The following is a 9,393-nucleotide window of genomic DNA, read 5'->3' as shown; positions in this document are numbered from 1 at the left end:
ATTTTTATTTATATTTATTTAAACACAAATATTGGTATGAAGGGGCACCAGATATATATGTGCCGCACAAATTTCATTCGATTTGTGTGAGGGTTGTGATACTGTCCAGGTATCCAAACCGAAACAGGTGGTTTTCTTAGGGGGCCATACCCGGAGCCTTTGACCTAAAGATCTGATCCACAAGGCAGTGGAGCATCGTGAGAAGATGCAGTCCCATGGTAACCAGTGACCAACGATTGATTCATATGCCATTTGTTCCTTCAGGATACTGGAGTCTATGTGCACCATTGGTTTGGAATCAGGGTTTTCCAACTCCCCTAGCTGGATTTTTCATGTCCACCAACCCGGTTAAAGCGCCGAACATTCGCTTTTCGTCCACTCAATTTCGTAAACAACACCCCCGCCACGGGAAGGCAGCGATTAGGACTTCCCTGGCAGCGGCTATATACGCGTGGCCACATGAGAGCATTTCGAGAAGGAGAGAGGACTCTCCACAATCTCGGCCGTACCAGGGCATTTGGGGGCATTTAACTTTATAAAGTATTAACATTTTCCTAAAAATAATATGAAGTATCATTGTATTTTATTTTGTTGATTTTATAAGATTTTCTCTATGAAGATGTGATGTAATCAATAATTATCTGTCTTCGATTCCCTGTATCATTTGGTTACCCCCATTATAAATGAAATAAAACTTAGATATAGTTATTTATTTAGTTTCACTTCTCAGTAGACACAGTAATCAATTCAAGAAGACCAGCAGTTTTTCGGAGCATAATTCAAAGTATAATTTACGAATAAATTAACTATTATATTGCCAATAATCTATAACGAACAAACCAATGATAACTTTTAAACTTGCTTATTATTTGAAATACAGTTTAAGTAGTAAAAATGTACGGAATGTATAAAATTATGTTTGAATGTGTTCGACTCACTATACTAACATCTATTTTGGAGTTATATTTGGGTTAGAATAAAAGTGAATTAAGGAAATGTCTTAGACAAGAAGTAAAATTGGTTCATAAATTTGCTGACTATTGATTTGAACGACGTATAAATGTGTGAAATTCTAGGTTGCAGTCAGTGAGATAATTGTAATCTATAGTATGTAATCTTGTTTCATTTGACGTAAAATTCGTTATAGCCGACTGGATATATTCATTCATTTACTTTGCTTATACGTAATTTGATTTTTATTTTCTATTTCCGATCCCTCTATTTCATGGGTCCCATTGGAAATAAATACCATGAAGATATAGTTTCTCATTCATAATATTATGATCATATTACCTTGGTTGCTATTTTACCTAGAGAATCTCTTTTCTATAAGCCAACGTTTTTGTGACAATATGAAACGACAAACATTCGTACTTGAATCTACGTTGTTTATGAACTGACTCACTTTATTCTAGCGTATGAATAATATTTTATAACGTCTTTTTTTTACATTGTCACCAAGCATTCTACGGTCGAAAACGTCTGTACATGTAGTCTTTTATTTGTTTTATAAAACTTTCTAAATTAATTCGAATCTCGCGAGTGCGGGATCGTGGATGCGCACTGCTGAGGAGTCCCACAACAGGACGAAACAGCCGTCCAGTGCTTCCAAGTTTTCCTTGGTGGTCTAGCTTCAATTGACTCATGATTTTAACTTTGAAAAATACTGAAATCTCCACAAAACCCCTTCTGATTATTTAACATTTCTCAAACTTAATGCTATAAGTGTTTGTACTCATTATAGATACAGAGTCTGTTTAAAAGGCAATTCTGAATTATTTCTTGATATATTTTAAAACATCACAATAAGTCAGTCCATCAGTTCAGTGTTATATAGGTAAATACTATGTAATTTCAATTCACTTGCTATTATATGTTTGAATCTTCCCGTTGATGTTTACGACTGCAATTGAACAGTCTCATATGGGCATATGTGCATACTGTGCGTATTGCCTCGATATAGCATAAATTCACAAGCATGATAAGCAAAGAGGGATAGTGGCTAGCAGTGGAATCCAGGACGCGCATCTCGTCCAATTTGGGACTCGTCAGCTGGATGTATCTGCATCTCAGAGTTGATGTTCACTCTGGGACTCGAACCCAGTACCTTTCGCTTCAAACGCCATCGCGTTATCCACTCAGCTACTGATTCCTGATAGCCACTTGCTTGTGCGATGGGGTGAAGTTTAAATCCACTTGGTATTATTTGTCGATCAATAATTGGTCGTGCAATGTCCATTTCAGTTGTTAATTACGTCTAAACAACATGTATTTGACATTTAGTAGCATTCTGAAATCCATATAACCAATAAAACAACCCAACCTTTTGATCTTGACTGACAGAAGCACACTGAAATAAACCCTAAATGAAATAATTTATTTGACTAAGTCTATGGATGTCAGTCGCTGAATAACATAGGGATTCCTTGAAAAAATACTAATGATTACTTATATCCTTGTCAAAAACTATTAAAATATACAGAAAGCGAGTTTATTCAGAAGTTGCTAATATTATATTAGTAAATTTTTTCGACCCAAATTTTAAATAGAACAAAAAATGAAAATATTAGGATAAACATCGTAAAATTCAAATATGTAATCGAACTGAAAGGTGAAGACCTAATAATTTTTGAAGTTTCTGAAAATATAAAAAAAATATAAACATTGAGAAGATATATAAAATTATGTTACTTAATCAAGAATGCTTTAATATTAAACGGTAAATCTTTGCCAACTATATATTAGTCAATATTCTATCGGTAGAATAAAACCTGAAAGTATTCGAAATTTCATTAGAATTATCTAATCAATTTAAAAACAAAAGTATGTTAAATATTAGTGACACAATATTTCCCCATAAACGCATATACAAAGCTACGTGGGTCTCACCAGAACAAACCACTGAGAACCAGATGGATCATATTTGCATTACTAAAAGGATCAGAAGGCAATGGTAGACGTGAGAACAAAGTGAGGAGTTGAAATAGCTTCAGATCACCACCAACTGATGGTTGCCAAGATGAAACTAAATCTAAAAAAGCACTGAACAACTGGAGAAACAGCATTATGGAGGTTCAATACAGCCTTCCTTCGAGATACTGACAAACTCAACGGATTCAAGATAACTCCCAACAACAGGTTCCAAGCTTTACATGATCTATTTTAACGGAGAAAAAACTACTATGGAAGACAAATGGAAGGGGATCAAGAAGCACTAACTTCAATGTGTTAGGAGGTGCTGGGCCACAACAAACATCATCCTAGGAAATGGATCTCCATCGAAACCCTGGACAAGATTCAAGAAATGAACAACAAGAAGACAGCAATTAACAACAGATGAACAAGAACAGAGAAAGTCGGAGCACACTCTGAGCACACAGAAGCAAACAAGCAAGTGAAGAAAAGCATTAGAATGGACAAGCAGAAATATGTGGAAGACCCAGCAACGGTAGCGGAAAAAGCTGCAACAGAAAGAAATATGAAACAACTATATGACACAACGAAAAAACTGGTAGGGAAATATGGTAAACTAGAAAGACCGGACAAGGACAACGAAGGCAAACCAACCATTGAGACTCCGGAACAGAATAACAGATGGGTAGAACACTTTGAAGAACTCTTGAATAGGCCAGATCCATTGGATCCACCGGATATCGAAGCAACACACACAGACCTTTCCATAGATGTCACTCCACCAACGATCAAATAAATCAGCATAACCACTAGACAAATCAATAGTGGGAAAGCAGCAGGACCACACAACTTACCGACTAAAGCACTGAAGCCAGACATGAAAGTAACTGCAGAGATGCTCCACGTTCTATCCATTAAGATTTTGAAAGAACGAGTGCCACTGACAGACTAGATAAAAAGATACCTCGTCAACATACCAAAGAAAGATCTGAGCAAATGTGAGAACTACGGAGGGATCACACTTTTATCAGTATCAAAAAAGGTTTCCAACAGAATGTTGCTTAACCGAATAAAAGATTCGGTAGACGCATAGCTTCGAGGTTAACAGGCTGAATTCCGTAAGGGTCGGCCATACACAGACCAAATTGCGACTCTGTCGATCATCGTTGAACAATCAATTGAATGGAACTCGTCACTATACATCAACCCCCTTGATTATGAGAAACCATTTGACATTATGGATAAGATGCCTTTACGGAAACTTTTTCGACACCATGAAGTACCTGAGAAAATCGTCAACATCATACGGAATTCATACGACAAACCACAGTGCAAAGTCGTGCATGGAGAACAGATGCATTCCAAGTAAGGACCGGATTCAGACAAGGCTGTTTACTTTCCCTCTTCCTTTTTCTTCTGATGATTGACTGGATTATGAAGACCTTGACATCTGAGGGGAAGCACGAATAAAATGGACAGCTTGGATACAACTATACGATTTAGACTTCGTGGATGACATATCCCCTCTATCCCATACACATCAACAAATGCAGGTCAACACAGCCAGTATAGAAGCAGCCTATTCATCAGTAGGCATCAACATACACAAGGGAATAACCAAGGTCCTAAAATATAACATAGAGAACACCAACCCAATCACAGTTGATACAGAAACTCTGGAAGAGGTGGAAAAATTCACGTATCATCGATTAACATGGAGGATCGGATGCAGATGTAAAGACGAGGATTAGCAAAACAATGGCAGCATTCCTACGGTTGAAAAACATATGGAACTCAAAACAACTGTCAATCAATATCAAAGTCAAAACCTTCAATACGAACATCAAATCAGTTCTGTTGTATGGAGCTCAAAATTGGAGAATTACTACAACCGTCATCAAGAAGTTACAAGTATTTATAAACAATTGTCTACACAAAATATTCAATACCCGTTGACCGGATACCATCAGCGACAAGCTGCTGTAGGAGAGAAAAAACCGGCTTCCAGCTGAAGAACTAATTAGGAAAAGACGCTGGGAGTGGATAGAATATACATTGCGGAAATCATCAAATTGCATCACGAGACAAGCATTAACTTGGAATCCCAAAAGGAAGCGGAAAAGAGGAAGGCTAAATAACACACTGCGTCGTAAATCGGAAGGAGACCTAAAAAGGATGAACAGCAACTGGAGAGAACTTGAAAAGATTGCCGAGGACAGAGTTGGATGGAGAATGCTTGTGGACTCCCTGTGCTCCTCCACGAAGGGTAACAGGTTTAAGTAAGTAATGTTAAATATTAGTAAAACAAATAGCATATTTACCAATGAACGACTTTTAAGCACTTATAAATGTATCAGTTGGATCATATGCCAGTTTGTTAATTTTTTCAAAAAATATTTATAATCGTACTATATTATAACCGTTACATAACTTATATAACTACCAACCTGTGATTCTGATAGGACATTAACACATAATTTTAAGTTACTGAAAATATTTGGTGAGAATTGATTAAGTATTGTGAAAAAAGAAAAATTGGAGCAAATGGCTTCTTGCTTGGATTAAATTAATCAAATATACTTGAAAGCCATAAACAGAATTTAAAATTTACAGATAATTTTAAAACAAGAAAGGTAACATAAATTTCTTTGGATCAATACCGATTCCCATTAATTATGAAGCCTATATTTTCAAATATTGTTTTCAGAAGAATATGAAATCAATAATTACGACACATGTTTCTCGAAATTATGAAATACAGAACCAAGTGTGTTCGCGAAACTGTGTTTAATTCAGATTGACTAGTACTGAGAAGCATACAGGACTATATTAATTACGTTCTAGGAACTAACCATTTACCGAAATATATTGATGCGACTAGGTTTAGCGAAAGTTCCTATCTTAATAGGGTTTTTGTAATATGGCTAGAAATTTATGTGTACTGATAAGATGTTCTACTCACTGTCTTTACATGATTAGATGACTTCCACAAAATGGGAAATTTAATACCAGATTATAATGCATTTTAAGATATTTTGAAACCCTTATTCAAAAATGGTGATTATGCTGAATTCTAAATGAATGAATATGATATGAACCTACTTTGGCCGCAAACTGTAGTAGTAATGTTATGTTTAATTATTCATTAACTGCTTTTAAAACAATTAATGTTTCTATTTTTAAATGCTTGTCAACAAAAATACAGGATTAACTCTTGTAAAGCATGTTGTATGATTCCACATTTATATGCGAAATACATATATAAATTGAAGTTGTTAATGCGAAGCCTTGACCATTGTAGATTGTTTAGTTAATAATATAAACAGTGTCGAGTCGAATAATCATGATAACGATAGTTGTTGAGATATGCAAACGGTGAATAAAATCGATTTAGGTAATAGCTTTGTTAATCAGATCATAAAGATGTAAACATCAGACGGTAAATATGAACGTCTATGGTATTCAGACAAATATAAGTGATAGAGGTGAATTATTTAGTTTTGTCCAGATCTGCTTAGCTGATTTAAATGAATTTGTTTACTGAAAGTTGACTTGCATAATACTTACATATAGTGGAATATTAATTAACAACTGTCTCGTCTTATCATTAAACTAGACAGCGTTATCTGCATCGGGTGATATTTACGATCGAACCATGAAGCTTCAATTCTACCTTCTATCTGTTCAGTTGAAGTACAATGATCTATTTATTTTAAAGATGATATGCGGTACTCAAAACGGAACAGTTTTTCAATATTCAGTAAATTTTCCCGGTCGTTCTTCTCCAACCAACATTACCACACAATGAGATTTAATTCAGAAACTTCGGTTTGAGACATATATGTATAAATATCTATATAATAACAAGGGATAAAATTGATGACCAATATTGTCTAGATTAAGAATAAACTTCGAGTGACGTTCCAGTAGCTAAATTAAAAGTTTCGCACCAGTTCAAAAAATACAGATACATTCATTTATATCCTGTGGGAAACTACTGATATACTGGTTACTTCAAGTGACGATTTGAACAGGTGAGTAACCACAGTAAGAAATATATCCCTTAATATTTTATAATACTTATCCAGCTCAATATTTGTCTTAGTGAATCCACTAAACGTAACTTAAACTATCTACAATATTCCAGAATTTTCAATATTTTAAAGTGAGATTCCCGAAAGTTGGCAGACTGAAGGGCAATTTTCATTCGAGTTATTATAATCACAGAGCGTAGAAAACGGGCCGATATTAGAAGTTTCCAATTCGCCAGACAGTCAATCATCTTCAGACACTATTACACACCAGTAAGTTATACTGTACATAAATTCGAACAATGTTTATTTTGTTTATATTTTGCACACAAATGTTCTATATTTGTTGGCCGCTTGTTACATCTCATATACCTGTTTATTTAATCTCTTTAGATTTGGTCTTAAGGAGTAGTCGCCAGCTGCTCACAACGGAAATCATTTTTTCCAATAAGTCACACAGACATAAGCTCACAGTATTCTTCATTATAACAGTCAATCAAGCATAAATGTAATTTTTCCAAACTACAAAATGTCATAACAACTGGACTGTCTACTTATTAATACTTTCAATACACATGACATTAAACGATGTCAAAAGTAACTAAATATTCATAAGAAGAATATTAAATGGGAATTTAGTTTCTCTAGGGGTATTCCAAGTAAGTAAACATTATTCTACATAATACGTGTAGGTCTAAACCTGTAGAAAAACTATGTAGTTCATTGAATTGAAATAATAGTCATAATGTCGTTTGTACTAAAGAATGGATCATTAAATGAAATACTTTAAAGTAGGAAATCACTATACAACTAATAGTCAAGGAGGAATCGTAATATAAGATGATCAGAAGAAAAACGATTCAAAGCACTCTCTGCCTAAACAAATAATCTTCCTTTAAATACGTATAATTGAACTACCGAAGGAAAAAAGTGAGTATATGTAATGATAAAATAATATATTTACAATATGACAATTATTAAAGAAATAAGTTGCTGATGTAAATGATTTTTAACCGGACTCAGTTATAGATTTCCAATTTATCATTGACCTCGGGTCAAACTTATGGTTTACTAGATATGTTTGCTGAATTAGAACGTTTAATAAAATGATAATATATATTGTTTCAATTATTATGACAACGCTTTTTCACTTTAGATTATTATTAAAAGGGGTTTGTGATTAACCGTTTTGAGTAAATATTTAGGGTATTATTTTGTCAGTCACCGTTGCCATATATACCTATTGAGAGAATGTCTTGTCATGTTCTCTTTAATCACAAGTTTTACCATATTTTTGAGCTCTTGTCAGTAATCAAATTGCATTAAATTTATAGTGTGAAGAATTTCACTAGCATCTATATACATTAAGCCAACGAGTCCTAAATGGGACGAAACCCTAAATTTTACCCCTAACTACTACCCAAAAGTGAAATAGAAGTGTCTTCATTTCCCTTCAAACGAAATTATTACACTGTCAGCAGGTAATATCTGGGTATGCATGACATGCACACAACCGTACAATCTATCATGTCTTATGATAATTGTCAACACTAAATACACTTAAATTACCATAGGTAAAAAAGGTCTTTCCTTAAATTACTTACAATTAATGTACTACGTTGTTGTTACTCATGAAAACCACAAATTCATTACAGGGTCATAATAGCCCTTAAAAAATATTGATATTAGTTTGAATTTCTCGGTTGCCATTTCATGTAACAACTAATAACATGAATTGTTCAATTTCTTTGATAAAATGACAATTTCGCGATTAGTATCAGTTTATAAAGTGAATAAAGAAAATTTAGCAATCTCCAAAAGTTCTCTATACTAATTAGTATTTTTATCAAATATATTTTGTACATCTATTACTCTACTTGACAACCTAAGAAAACCAAAGTAATTGGATGAACTAATGATATTCATCATAGTTTTGTTTCACTATTCAGAAATATGTACATTTCAATTCTGTATAATTTGTTTGTATACAATCAGTCACTATGCATACCATACAAATCAATATACAGATGATATATATATATATATATATATATATATATATATAATAGTTCTACACAACCTATCTGGTTTAACTTCCATTTTATGTTGATATTTCAGTATATATATCATAATGAATATCAATAGCATTTTCATTTTACAATTTAGCAAACAGTGTAACAACAGTTGTGCGATCACTTATTTTATACCTTTGAAGAGGCAAATATGTATCATTGTTTAGTCAGGTAGTCGGTCATAACTAAAATAGCGCCTCGTACATATGTCCACCAGTACAAATACTCATACAGTGTCAACACAAGAAAAAAGAAACTATCGAAATGATTACAGGGGTAATAAAAGTAGCAAAAGTCACAGTGGAAAGAGAAGATGCGAAACACAGTCAATATAATTTGAGAAAAATGAACAAAATCGTGGAATAAATACTAAAAGA

The 9,393-nt window shown here is 33.7% G+C and overlaps 1 non-coding gene across 1 annotated transcript; it reads right to left on the bottom strand.

Annotated features, from left to right (window-relative positions):
• Positions 1-2,081: 2,081 nt before the first annotated feature.
• On the bottom strand, positions 2,082-2,148 carry Smp_tRNA_01655_Gln_TTG.1.1. Its single transcript has one exon. It is a non-coding gene (tRNA).
• Between the last annotated feature and the right edge of the window lie 7,245 nt (positions 2,149-9,393).

Source organism: Schistosoma mansoni, chromosome 2 (assembly GCF_000237925.1).
Source record: "Schistosoma mansoni strain Puerto Rico chromosome 2, complete genome".
NCBI lineage: Eukaryota > Metazoa > Platyhelminthes > Trematoda > Strigeidida > Schistosomatidae > Schistosoma > Schistosoma mansoni.
Note: the sequence above shows the minus strand (reverse complement) of the source record. Positions and strands in the feature narration are given on the sequence as shown.